Here is a 7,070-nt window from a genome sequence, read left to right as displayed (position 1 = left end):
ACAGAGATGTAAATTGATGAGAAATTTCTTTTTCATAACGGCATTTTGTATCTTGACTTATTTTCATTTAAGCATTATCATGTTTCTAATAATTATTAATACTTGATTAATTTCACATATAACCATAAATTTTGGATTGATAAATATTACAAATGTCCCATCATATTAGTGACCTAAGCCTTGTATGAAAATATGTAGAAGTATGTGTTCTATACAGTGAGATTAATGACCTTTTTAAGAGTATTATGACTGTCATAAATTGTTGTGCGTGAACACTGAACTCAGTTATAGGGGACGCGTGTTAAGTGTAATAGGTGACGGTTTGTAAGCCTATTGGTAATAGTATATATCCATCACAGTGGAGATTTCCACAAAATCTAACAATTCAGCATATTGAAGGGGCAGCATTGCATTTACTTGTTCCGATGGGTAAGCGGTACATCTTGAGCGATCACAAGAACAAGAAAGTACTCGTCTGAAGAGTATCTGGCTGTGTAAAGTGTATTCACGAACCTTTTTATAATGAAGGGAAAAAACCAATATTCCGATGCATCATTATCCGTCGACATGGAACATAAGTCTCTTTTAGTTGTTGTTTTTTTTATCTAAGAATATCATTATCTTCATATCTATATTTCTAGATTCGTGCAAAAGAGATTGTTACATAAACTCTCACTGTATATATTCATTAACTTTACCATAAAACCATAATTTAAAAGTAATTAATCCTTACTGTTATTTTTTTATCCATTACTTTGCCTCCGGTTGCAAAATATTTACATATAAATTTTACAAGATTTCTTAAAACAAAAAGCTGCTCATCCGATCACCCATCTTCTATTGTTCCTCTCCCTCCATATCCAATTACACGGCAAACCCATTTACTCACTTCTAACCTGATGCTGCATCTCCTCAACTACTTGTATTCACACAATGAAAAAAAAACATTAGACTTTCATTCAGGCGAGGATGCGTTTACGATTCAGATGGCACTTAAAGACAAGCAGGTTCTCTCTCTCTCTCTCTCTCTCTCTCTCTCTCTCTCTCTCTCTCTCTCTCTCTCTCTCTCTCTCTCTCTCTCTCTCTCTCTCTCTCTCTCTCTCTCTCAGAATATCACATCAAATATATTATTTTCTATTTTTGTACTTTCTTGACATTTTACATTTGATAAAATTTAGTTTGCGTACTTCCTGAGTCTCTCTCTCTCTCTCTCTCTCTCTCTCTCTCTCTCTCTCTCTCTCTCTCTCTCTCTCTCTTCAATAAACAGCTTTCCTCTTACCTCAAAAGATTGTAGAAAAAATGTTTAGCTTCCCCATTTTATCACAAGTATATACAAAATTGTATCGTATGCCTTGGTACACGAAATTGACTTCTGCCGGTACGTAGAACTATTTACAAGCAATAATTCATTCAGCAGCGCGCGGAATTGATTGACATCCAGATGGTAATCAACATACATTCATATCTGGTAAATCACATACATTCTCGTTTGTCCATGACTCAATTTGTTATCCAATCAGACCATTGCCAAACTAGGGTATTTCATATCCTTTAAACACATACAGGAGTTAATGCTTCCATGTACGCGTGAACTCATATTGTTTGGTATTAATGAACATATTTTGGAATACAGAAGTTTATGAACGAATCCAACATGAAAAATTATCATTTTAAATGGGGGTATGGTAGCCTGCTAATAAGTTGTTTTTTGTGTATTGGAAAAGTTCCTTCCTGAGATTCTACTGAACGGAAGATCGAGTTCCGCTCAAACTCGATAGTTTCTTGTATTGTCTGTAACCTCGCCATCCCTGTGGGAAAGGGATGAGCGTTTTGAGGGAGCCTATATGTATACCTGCTGAGTCATCCCCACCTATTTCCAGGCCCTCCCTGGTCCTATATTGGGTGGAGACCGGGCTTCAGTGCTGATCATAAGCATATATGGTTAGTTTTTAGAACATTGCTATACTAAAGAATTGTCAATGTCTTAAATCTTCAATCTAATCCTTTGCTATTTGAGTCAAACTTAGCCTAATCTAAGTTAAATTCTTGATCATAACATTAATCAAAGCAAACGTAACACAACTTGGCCTAATTTAACATATTCGTATATACTTAACTTGCTAGTTAATGGCATTGACGTTATGCTTAAACAACGATTGAAAGGAAGTTGTGTTTTAATGATATATATTTTTCCACTGTAAAAATATAAGACCTAAGATTGATCATTTTTTTTTAGAAAACATGTGTCATGTGAATATTATTATTATTATTGTTATTATTATTATTATTATTATTATTATTATTATTATTATTATTAGTATTATTATTATTATTATTATTATTATTAATGATTTTTTATTACTGCTATTACTGTAATTACTACTACTACTGCTACTACTTCTATGTGCTGTTTAAGTACAATAATGTATTCACAATCATGTTTATTGAACACATTTTGTCTTTTTGTTATTTATATCATGTTTCATCGCTTTAAGAAAGTATTAAATTACATCTTTTGGAAAATAACCTAAAACTGTATTTTCAAACTGTAAAAATGAGGATGCTAAAGAAAATATATTTAGTTGATAATATCAGTAGATGTTGCTAGAAAATAGATTTTCTAACAAATGAATTTTAGTAGAACATCATTAATTATTTCAAATAAAATGTGTCTATAAAGCGAATGCTTTTAAGAGGCTTTTATTCTCCTATTATATTTTCCTCCTCGTATAAAAGTGAAAAATACATTTCTTCAAAATGGGATTAGATTTAGCCGTAGGCAAAAGTCCAGCTACTTCATGAAAAGTCTTTTGCTTCTGCATATTTCATCAAGGCTAATTGACAGAAAATGTTCCGCTTTTCTCCCCTGATATTTATTACGACAAATATTGATGATAATTAGGAAAAACGGAAGAGATAAAGGGAGATTACTCATTAATTTCCTCGCCCATTTACAAAAGAGAGAGAGAGAGAGAGAGAGAGAGAGAGAGAGAGAGAGAGAGAGAGAGAGAGAGAGAGAGAGAGAGAGAGAGAGAGAGAGAGAGAAAGAAAGAGAGATTCTGTGTGTGTTACAAGTATTTTCGATGTCTCAAAAACTTCTTAGTCAATCCAGGGAGATTCCATTTGCTTTATACATATGAAATATAAACCCTTTCAGAGTTTTCTCTACTAGCTGAAGCCACTCTTTTCTCTTAATTGATCTAGATATTTCACACTACTTTCTCTACATATCTGCTTATCTTTTTATGATGGGAAATTTCACGAATTGAAAGTTGTGGACCCATTGATTAAAGTTCCCTGTCTCTGATTCTGATTGCATTAGCTATTTTTCTCTGGAACCATTTGGGGTGTGTAGTTCCATTTTGTGAAATTTTTCTATTCGGTAGATATTTCGCCCTTTTTTCCTTATATATTTCTACAAAGGGTCCCATTGTGTATCTATGTTCCCTGATTCGTCGTATTCTAAATTCTTGGTGTATTTCTTCAGTTTTATCCAGTTACTCCGTCTACAGTCTAGCTTTTTTATAATTTTCCTTTCTTTTAGATGAGGACTATTTACCGGAAACCTAACTAATCTGTGGTCACTTTTGTCAATATTTTCGCCTACGGAGACATTGGATATTATTATTAGTATTATTTTTTTTTTTAGCACAATATCTAGTAATTTGTTTCCCCTAGTTGGTTTATCGACCAACTGATGTAGGAATTCATTGTCGAAAAACTCTAGTAGCTTACGTCCCTTTTTGTATGATGTAGAATTCAGTGTCCCAGTTTACTGCTGAAGTGAAGTCTTCCATTAGGACAGCTACCTTACTGTTCACTTCTTGTCCTAGTTACCTATATATATATATATATATATATATATATATATATATATATATATATATATATATATATATATATATATATATATATATATATATATACACACACACACACACATATATAGATATATATATATATATATATATATATATATATATATATATATATATATATATATATATATATATATATATATCCTTTGGCTGTATATATTTATATTTGTTTCCGGTTTGGCGAGAAGAGAGAGATAGTAAACTAGTTACACCGTGGTGGGAGGAATGTGCGCGCGTGTGTGTGCATAGCTCTCTCTCTCTCTCTCTCTCTCTCTCTCTCTCTCTCTCTCTCTCTCTCTCTCTCTCTCTCTCTCTCTCTCATAACTGAAAAGACTCTAAAAATGTACAAGCTAATTATACACATAAGTAATTTATTACGACGAACCGTAATTATCTATAAGAATATGAAATCTACTAGATAATATTTTTTGCTAAGTAAGATGATTAGCAAGTGAGAATGTCACTGTTTGAAATATTGGAAAATCATACTATTAGAAGAATGGCAGGCGTAGTAAAGATTTCAGAGGTGATAAGATTGTCACGACGGATATAGTGTGGACACGTTTTGAGGATGGATGGTGGGGAGAGAGTGAGGAGGGATTGGGAGGAACCTGTTAGGTGGAGAAGATCTAGTGGGAGGGAGAGAATCAGATGGTAATATACGGTGGAATATGATGTACAGAGAAAAGTTTGGGTTAAAGAGAATGGCTTCCATAGAAGGCATTAAAGAGGGGGGTATCAGGCAACCGACCCCTTAATGTAGGGATAACGGTGGAAAGCAGAAGACTTAAGTACACCGTACACTTAGATGTTTTTTCATCTATATTTAAAATCAATATCTTATTAGCACATACTGTTTTCTTTATACATATATACATATCAATTTCATTTATAGTTGATCAAATACATTCAGTACTCTTTCAATTCAAATATGCTATTATTATTTGTTCTCTGTCATTTCATCGACCATTTTTTTTAGGATTAATATTTTTTTCAAATTTTATTCTTAATTTGATCACCAACATCCTTTATTTGTCGTAAACAAATTGTCTAAATATATTGTCCATATTTATTCTTACTCTTAAATTCTCTCGTTTCAATCACGAAAATATCATGATATATAAAATTAATATAAAAATTATACAAACCATATCCATCATATTTTACTGTCTTTGAAAGTTTACCAAATACATATTTCTTTTCCATAACAGGTATGAATGATCACAAATGCCTGTGAATTAACTTTGAGAAGCTCCATTTTATGTCATTTTATTTTGGTCTTTCTGACTTTCATTTTGATTGCTTGCACATTTGGAGAAAAAACTAAAGCTCCTTAAGAGAGAGAGAGAGAGAGAGAGAGAGAGAGAGAGAGAGAGAGAGAGAGAGAGAGAGAGAGAGAGAGAGAGAGAACAGTTTGGTGGGAGTTGTCAAAATTAGTATTCGGTGAAAGGTCGCGTTGCCTTTGTCTTTTGGGTTTAGTAACAAATGACTTATTTGTATCTGATATCTGTTATTAATATCCTTGATAGATTTCCCTTGAAAGGAGAAAAAAGATACCGGGGAAATATAAAACTCATATCAGCTGATCTGTGAAATAAGAAAATAAATAACAGGAAAAACAACGATGATAATAATGAGGTGGAGTCAGTAACACACAATTATTCTTATTTAATTCATCAAAATCAAATAATATAATCTACTCCCAGGTTCTAACGTGTGTGTGTGTGTGTGTTTGTGTTCCCTCTCTGTCTATGTATACATTAACGTGGTGAAAGGGATCAGCACAGCAGTACTATTTTAGGACACCCAAACTAGGCTGGTTTGCTGTGAGCAATCAGACTAAAGTCTCCTTCCATCACCCATCAGCACTGGCCAGCGTTGTGATGAAAACTGCCAAAACCCAGACATTAAGTAGGACATGTCTGAGGTCTTTGTTTTGCAGTGGACTAGAAATGGTTGTATTTGTTGTGGTTGTTGTTGCTTAGTGCAATTATTAATAACGATATTATGTTACATATTCACGTGACTCCTTTATATGGAAAAGATAATGTAAACATCTATAATGGACTGTTTGTGTCATTGAGAGAGAGAGAGAGAGAGAGAGAGAGAGAGAGAGAGAGAGAGAGAGAGAGAGAGAGAGCATTTTAAAAAGGTAAAAAAGAGGTCGTTAATAACATCAGCTTAATACAATTTATCGCCATTGAAAGGATAAATTTATTTACAATAATTAAATTTCAAGTGTGATGGTTCAAACATTAGACGGAGGGAGAACGGAATTATCAAAGTTATTTTTAGCATAACTTTCATAAAATCAACATTTCCTAGAGTATTTTTGCAGCTTCAGCTTCACATGAAGACAGAATAAGTTACAAAAGTTTTTTTTTCTGAAACTTCAAACAAAGAATATAATTTACAAAAATATTACTACAGCTTCACATGAAGACAGAATAAATAACAAAAAACATTCTTGCAGCTTTAAAAGGAAATAGAATTTGAATAAAAAAATATTTTGCAGCTTCAAGTTAAGACAATAAATTACAAAAAACTTTTTTGTTTTGGCATCTTCACATGAAGATAAGAAGATTTAAAAAAAAAATGCAGCCTAGTATGAAGATAGATTAATTTACAAAATAAAAATTTTTTTGCAGGTTGAAATGAAAATAGAATTAACAACGCAATTTTTTTTTAGCTTCACATAAAGACAGAGTAGCTTACCGAAATATTTTTTGCTGCTTGAAATGATAATAGAATGTACAAGGATTTTATTGCAGCTTCAAATGAAGAAAATAAAGGACAAAATATTTTTCGCAGCATCACATGAAGATAAAATTTTGAAAAAATATATTTGTAACGTCGCAAAAGATAGATTGATTTACGGAAAAAAAAAAACTTCAGTTGAAATGAAAAATAGAATTAACAACGCTATTTTTTATAGCTTCACATGAAGACAGAATAATTTGCTGAAATTTTTTTATTGCACCCTCACATGAAGATAGAATTTACAAAAGTATTTTTATAACTTCACATTAAGGTAAAATTTTAAAAAATATTTTTGCAGCTACATAGAAAGACTGAATTATTTATAATTCTTCAATTTCTCTTTGCATCTCCAAATAACGAAAGGAATTTACACAAGTATTTTTCCCGCTTCAACTAAGGATAGAATATATATATATATATATATATATATAT

The sequence above is a fragment of the Palaemon carinicauda genome, chromosome 29 (genome assembly GCF_036898095.1).
Source record: "Palaemon carinicauda isolate YSFRI2023 chromosome 29, ASM3689809v2, whole genome shotgun sequence".
Classification (NCBI taxonomy): Eukaryota; Metazoa; Arthropoda; class Malacostraca; order Decapoda; family Palaemonidae; genus Palaemon; species Palaemon carinicauda.
This window is presented reverse-complemented; position numbering follows the sequence as displayed.